The sequence below is a fragment of the Heptranchias perlo genome, chromosome 27 (assembly GCF_035084215.1).
Source record: "Heptranchias perlo isolate sHepPer1 chromosome 27, sHepPer1.hap1, whole genome shotgun sequence".
NCBI classification, from domain to species: domain Eukaryota; kingdom Metazoa; phylum Chordata; class Chondrichthyes; order Hexanchiformes; family Hexanchidae; genus Heptranchias; species Heptranchias perlo.
This window is the reverse complement of record NC_090351.1, coordinates 33212497-33220367: the sequence shown is the minus strand read 5'-3', so window position 1 is coordinate 33220367 and position 7871 is coordinate 33212497. Positions and strand designations below refer to the sequence as shown.

General features: G+C 41.9%; 1 long non-coding RNA gene across 1 annotated transcript; it reads right to left on the bottom strand.

The window, feature by feature from the left end:
- Positions 1–213: 213 nt before the first annotated feature.
- On the bottom strand, positions 214–4666 carry LOC137344734 (uncharacterized). Its single transcript, XR_010968451.1, has 3 exons — positions 4581–4666; positions 3191–3327; positions 214–3015 (listed from the first exon to the last, which is right to left on the bottom strand). It is a non-coding gene; the product is annotated as an uncharacterized lncRNA (long non-coding RNA).
- Positions 4667–7871: the final 3205 nt, after the last annotated feature.

Genomic DNA, 7871 nt, shown 5'->3' with positions numbered 1-7871 from the left:
ATGTTCAGCTGCAGGACCTGCATTAATCGTTTTGGGCAAAAATATCAAGCCCAGTGTTTTAGGAGAGTCAGAGGCCTTCAAGTGAAATGTTTAATGAAAATATTAAAAACAGTTCAATTGACAAATGCAATAATGTAATTTTTTTTATTGTTGAAATTTTGTTTAAAATCTTATTTTGGACATCAGAAATTACAGTCAAAAAATGGCCAATGAAATTTTTTTGATGAAGCTATTTTGAGTGATTCGATGGGTTCAGCAACAAACCGTAAGAGTAAAAGTTAACACAGGAAATTTAAATGGGAAATGTTGACATTGGAATTTACAATGGGAAAGTTGACACAAAAAAGGAACAACAGGAGTTAAGGTTTATAGACAGGAAGTGCTTGTAGACATTAAGATTTTTAATATAATATAGATAGGTATTGATTAAGTGGCTCATTGATTGCTGAAAACATCTACTGAATCAGTATTACAGGTGCATTGTCATTCCTTCTAGTTTCTGTGAATGAAATTTCACATTTCAAAATGTGCACTTCCACCATTTTATTATGTTCATAAATAAGAATGAAAATAAAGAGCATTTATCCCAAGAAAATATGGCCCTTAAAATCACCAAAACCAATGTCTGCTGGATTCATTTGAATGTGAAATATATTTATAGTGGTCTTTTTAGTCTTTTAGTTATTCTCCACACCCCAGCACCAGATTTCACAAAAGGATATTTGTGGTCAGAGCACTTGTCTAGAAAGGTAATGAGATCATCAGGTTATCCTGCAAATTAGCAGAATCACTGCCACTGCTGGGTGCCTGAAGAAGCAACAGTAAAAATGGGGTCTATGTTGGGAAATGGAAACACTTTTCCACTTTGTACCCAATGATATTATGGTGAACTCTCAGATCAGACATGGCACTGGTCAAATGCATCACCAAAATCCCTCTCTATTACCCTTAAAAAATGTAACTCAGTTCCAACCTCTTATGGCATCAGACACACCATTTCCATTTTCCATAGTCTCCCTCTCCTTTAAAAAAAACACATATAAGGACAATTTTGTACTTGTGCTTGCTGAGTATTGGAACTAGTTCCTTTATGTCTCTTAAACATTTACCAGATAGCTGATCCATTTTTAAAGTTATCTTTAATGTCCAGAGAATGGACTAGCAAACTGTTCCCAGTCTCTTGTCGAAGACCCTTCAATTCTTCCTCCCTCTGGGACAACCTCACTTCCTCCTAAAGGAGGAGCTGCATCCCATCACACTGTGGTCCAGTGTTGATGTAGCACATCAATGATCTCCACCACTCAGCCATAAATACCTTATTCACTCAGGGCCACAAACATCCTATCCTTGGCTAGAATTTGTTATTCCAACCTAACTTCAGTGGAGTGGCTGTACTTACATTTGAAATGCTTGGTGGGATGTTCTCCACACTGTATTCAGTGGATCACATACAGAGCACAGGACAAATGTTCGTATCAAAGCTGATGTAATTACCGTAATTATATTTTCCAATTTCCGTCTCAAATTTTCCCTTTTATAAATGGTTTGCAAGGCTCCTGTATTCTAAATTGGTACCATTGTGTTGATATTCTATCAAAATCAAAATCCTACTTCCACATTCAATGAACTAAGTTTTGTTAAATTAACGAAATTAGATGTGAGTGTATCATTGCTCATGTAAAGTAATATTGAGTTATACAGTAATGTTGCGTTTTTTCAAATCAAGTACCTCCGGTTGCCGATAATCAATGGACTAAATTGGTTAACTTTAGGCTGAATGAGTCCTCCTAAGCATTTATACAGTGGTGTCTCCAGACCCATGCACGCTGCATTCAATCTGATTGACACTGACTTGCCCTTTGTGTACAGGGATAAAATTACCAACTCCTTGGTCTCAGATAACAGGCCAAAATTACGGACAATGTTTTGCTTCCTGTTCCACTCAGTTCCTTTATTTCTGTTCTTTTCTCCTTCACTCTCATTGCCTTCCACTTAAACAGCCAGCAATCTCACGCAATTTAATAGCTGGCTCGTAATGTGAGAAGGATGTGATAAAACAGAGAGATTTCTGTGTTTTAGTTCATGGAGCTAGGAAATAGCTGGAGTTAAAATGGAAGCTGACTTTCCTTACCAAATTTCAGAGTGAAGGTCGGGGCACAAGGAGATAGATTTTCATTTTTACTACGTGGGCATAAAGCATCATCTGGGCAAAGCGCAGAGAGAAAAATTGGATGGGGAGGATGGCAGGACAGACGGGAACCAGAGGACACAGATTTAAGATAATTGGCATAAAAGCCAGGGGGGAGAGGAGGAGAACTTTTTTTAAACACAGCAAGTTGTGATGATCTGGAATGCCCTGCCTGAAAGGGTGGTGGAAGCAGATTCAATAGTAACTTTCAAAAGGCAATTGTATATATACTTAAAAAGGAAACATTTTCAGGGCTGTGGGAAAAGAGCAGAGAGCCGGCGCAGACACGATGGGCCGAATGACTTCCTTCTGTGCTGTACGATTCTATGTTTCCACTTGCTCGTTGGTTCTCCATCCAATAACTCCTGATCACAAACTCCCCTGCAGTTGGTCATAAAGAGGACATTCCCTCCATGCAACTCTGCATTTGAGCAAATCCCTCCTGAAGCACTCTGCAGTGATGTCTGAGATGCCCACTGCACATTCTTGAATAAGTGGTGCTTACGATGGACACTTGTGCTCGTGCATCAACTGAATGCCTGAAGATGGGCCCAATAGGATTCCAATCCCTTGCCTATATTGTGGGGACGTGCATGAGCTCACAGACTGCTGCGATCTATCATCCTGTCCAGCCCTCTCCACTTACTCCTCCTCACGTGTGAATATTGTTTTACTAGTGCTTCTCCCTCAAGCTCACCAGTTGCCTGCCCTGGGAAGCTAATAGCTGGGGTTGTCGTTGTGAAGCAGGGGAATGCTTGACACAACCTGCCATGTTGTATAAGAAACAGTGGTGGTACTCAGTCCAGCGTCCTCATCTTGGGAAGAACCTGCAGGAAGAGAAAAAGGAAATCAGCTACAATATAGCCCCAAAGCAACACCTTCAAAGAGAAGTAAGAACATAAGACATTTTGTGCATGATGCAGCTGCTTAGCAAGTGTAACCCAAAAGGTGGAGGAAGGCAGGGTGTGTAGGCAAGATGCTTGCAGGATGATGGCACCGCACCTCCAAACTTGGCCTCGCCAAAGCCTTCCGCAGTTTCCCTCGAAAACAGAATCTCTTTGAGTGGAGTGAGATCCTTCAGGGTTGCAGGGCACGCTCTCTGTTATGGTCCTCTCCTGGTGGCAATGTGCAGTCTTGGTCTGCAAACAGTACAGAGCGAAGAATATTAGAGGAAGTCACCCCACGCCCCGAACAATACCCTGGTGATCACCACAGCTCCTTCACTTTGCCTCCTGGCCTTTGTGTTAGGGTAGAATGTGCAAGGACTAAATGAAAGGTTTTGGTGCAGTGCTGCAAACATGCCCCGTATTTTGTGTTGCATGCAAGAATGCTGTGGAAAGGCTAACATGTTGTCCTCATCCTGTATCCCTGAAGGGCAGGGGAGCCTCAAATCTTGTGTGAACTCTTGGCTGCACCTGGACTTCTGCCCAGCGCTGAACTGCAAGCAGCCACTAGGTGGCATATGAAATATGCAGCAGGACAGTCAGCAGCTGTAAAGAGAAAAGATAAGTTATGAGTTTGAGGTGCATACCCAACATTGGAATATCGGGTTGCATATAACAAGTGGACAGGATAACTCACTTGCACATTTTTCTTCCTGTATGAAAACTTCCACTTACCTCTTTCTCCATGATGGCTCAGTTGAGATAAGGAGCTCACCAGGTGAAGAAAGTGGGCAGAACCTTACTTTGTGCCAAGTGATGGTGCACGTTCTGATGCCTATATCCTGCAGCACTGGGTATAAAGAACTTTTGTTTTGGCTTCAGAAAGAAACTTTTTGTCTGATTAGGCAGTCAGCCGACAGCCCTCTCACTGAAAAGTTACGTGGTAAGCATCACATTCCAGCAGTGCAAACTTTTTCCACTCCCTAGGATAAGCAAAAAAAGTGTCTTGGCCCTTTAACTTTGAACAAGTTTCCTTCGACCGTTGCATGCTTGGACACTGTGGCGCCCACTTACATTATTGCATTGCTGAATGACTAATCACATGCTAATATAACATAGCACTTAAATATACCCCGTCTATTCCTGAAACTCAATCTGTCAAACATACCATCGAATTCATCTACGATTTATTGGACCTCGAAGCAAACAAATTTCTGCCAATGTCTTACCATCAGTTTTGCTCCTTATGGAGTCGCCAACAGCACAATCAGTCCTGTTTATATTTCAATTTAGTAATGTCCCTTACATACAACAGAATTCCACTGTACAGCCGAACTATGTCCATAGTATTGCCATCAGAGGCAGATGCCAAACTCAAAAGACTGCCTTGCTCCTACGTGCAAAGTTCTTATTAATTTTAACACAAATGGATTTGTAAACTGATAGTTGTTAGCATTTTTATAATGTAATACAATACATATTTTACACATTATGAAATTAATTCTGACCGTAGAGTAGGTTAACCTGCTCCAGTAGCAAGTTCTCATGGGCTGACTATTCCATCATAAGCACAAGGCTTTCGAGTATGACAAATCCCCAACTGAAGTCTTGCATCAGTCTCTCTTCTTTTTCCCCCCTACTTAACCTGTTAGAGGAGATAGACATGTATGATTGTACTCAAACATACACTTAAAAAGCAGCACTTCCAGCAAAACTTTGCTGGTTTAGTTGAGTGACTCAAACACATCACAGTTCAGAGCTTGATCAGACCTTATTGAGTTCAAATATTCATTACAAACAGCCAACTTTTATGCACTTCTCTTACTTCCTCCATGTGACAATCCACACAATTCTGCATTACATAATTGTATAAAAATTAAAATACAACTCCATATAAGGAGAATTTAATTCCCAGGGCTGGAGAGATGTTGGCTTAGATTTGGAATCCCGATGTGGTCATATCTCTTTTGAGTAATTATACCAAAGCCAACAAGCGCTAAACAAAACTTGTACAAAAATACCTTGTTAAGGGGAAGGGTCCCAGAAACTTTCATTTTATAGTCAGTGTTTCAGGACTGTAGTAGCCCTTTAGTCCAAGCAGAGAGCAGTAGTAATAGTTGCTGCAGTAGCTCTCATGGCAGCGATGTTAAGTGAAGCTATTCCAGACTGCGCACAAATGTACCAGGAGCTGTGAATCCAGCTGACAGGACGGTTGCTTCTTTCTGCAGCTTGGCAGCCTGCACTTGGTCCTTGATTAGGAGCAGCCATCAACTTCTGTAAATACCCCAATCTCTTTTAGTGACTGCCTGAAGCTGTGTAGTTTACTCTGTGACCAGATCCTCCTCAATGGGCCTATATCCTAACTCAATTAGACTCTCAGTGATGAATTCGTCAACCCGGTGCATACATCCCCTTGGACTGTTGGGTGGGAATTGTCTCACGTAATGGATTTTCCAATGCCAGGAGGGGACCTGAAATACAACCATTGAGTTTGCAACTGGCACTACACAAGCCTTTCTCTGAGTGATGGTCAACTATATACACTCAGTCTATTTTAGGGCTAGCTATTTATAATTTCCATATGTCAGACCAGAACTTCAGGATCATAATGACCATTTCCATAGGAATGTGGCCATGAGGAATCCCATTAAAAAAAACACTTGGCGAAGTCTATATGAGCCAGTACATTGAAACTTTTGGCAATTCTGACAACCGTGCATTTGGAGTTTGTTGTAACAATGTACCCTCAAGCAATACCTTTCTCCTCCTACTCTCCGCAAAGGGTCCTGTTCCTAATCACCTGTACGTTGATGCCCCACTAAGGACAGGAGCATGGTTCTCACAGTCTGTCTTGTTCAACGAATCGAATGGGTCAAGCAGTGTGTTCTGTGGGTCCCTAATTTTGGCAAGAAGAGTTCCAGTGAGAGGACCAAAGAACCATTGGTTGGGATTCAGGTTCTGTGTCTTTATACAATATGGGACTAGGAAACTTTGCGCAGCACCACCCCTGTGCAACATCATTACGAGACTTTCATGTGCATGCTCAGCATGATTTACTCAGAACCTATCATGCTAAGCTAAACACCTACACTGTGTGGAAGATTGAAGGTCATTTGGTCCCTCCTTTTCATGAGCAATTTAAATTATTTTACGGAAGTATAGCATCTGCATTATGCGTGATTCTGACCTGGTCGGAAAATCATGTGAATTTCCAATGTGTTGACATGCAAAATTCCCTAACGGTGCAAACTTGGCCCAATTATCCTTATAAATTTGCCCAATAATTGTCCGAGGGAGGTGAATAAGCACAAAAAAAAACGCAAATTGTCTTACATTATTTAACCCGACAGGTGCAATCCACAGAACGTGGTCCTATAAAGATTAGACCCATTGGCCCCAAATTTCCTGGATTGCACCTACACAGAAATTACACTGAAACGTATGCCGGTTTCTGCGCCAATCTTGGCGATGGGAACTTAAACCAAAATTTCCTGCGTCGCTCATTTGCCTACACGGCAAAGTAAAATCCAGTGTAAAATAAGCACAAATGCAGCTCCGCCAGTAGGGGTAATAGCTAGTGGGCCCGTCTTCTGTCTTGGCGCATCACTCACTGAGCCTCACGCCTCTGCTGCTCCTCTTCCATTATTATACAGGACAGAGATATTCCCATTTGGGAGGCCAGTCCAGCTATTTAGTTCTTGCGAATATGTAAGGGGATGGTGGCGGTGGGGGGTCCGAAAAGTTTTGGGTGCACTGAAACTGATTGAACTTCGGTTCAGCTTAGTGTGGGTCTCAGTAAGAAAAATTGAACAAAAAAGCAGCAAAGAAAATCGCTATCAAACTACATATCTCAGTTACACCGCTATCAGGTGACTTTGGGCCTTACTGCGTCTAAATTTTGGGGGGGTAAATCTACACCAACGCATTATTTGTGTAAATCCAGGAAACTTGCACGAGCTAGTCTGTTGCATGGAGCGGTGGGGGTGGGGTATGGAGTTAAGTAAATGAGTGGCAAAGGGTTTCGGCAGATGTGCTTCAGAAGCGGCACAAACAATCAAGGAAATTTGCGCGTGGCACTGTTTCAACGTAGAACCGGTGTAAATCAGTTACGTGCAAATTTCCTGGAGGGAGAAAGGCACAAAGCCGTTTTTATGCCATTGTTACAGCGAAATTTTCCAGGAAATTACAGGCAGGTGGAGCATCTGATCATTTTGGAGTTTCCTGTGTATTTGCGCCCAGAGACTCATGTAATCGGAGTATACAGCAAATACCTGGCGTAAAAGATAGAGGAAACTTTTGATGTAAGTGGATAACGCACATAATTACGCTACACTAGAATTTCCTCAATCTTTTGCCCCCGTTTATTAATCCCTGGACCTGAACGTATCTCGGTTCATTGTTATGGCTCTGTCCCTATGCAAAGGAGCCGTACACGTGAATTTCCTCCAATTACACTCGTTCAAAACAGGTAAAAATGGAAGTACATAGTATTGATTCAGTCAGATGCAAATTACATAGATCTCTTTCAGAAAATAACATTTTGGGATACAGTATATGAGTAATTGGAGACATGACGCGTGGTAAGTGTAGCTTGGGAGGAACAGGTGACTTTGGACCTATGATTCCCAAAGCTCTCCACCACTTGGATTTTCCTCATGTCATGTCTGGGTGTGCTGTAGACTAATTGATAGAGATTGATTGCCATGATTAGTCAACAACTCCATTATTGTACCATGCGACTACCAGGATGGTAGAAGGCGAACTTGGTCTTTCTTCGTTCTAAGTTCCTCTACAATTTT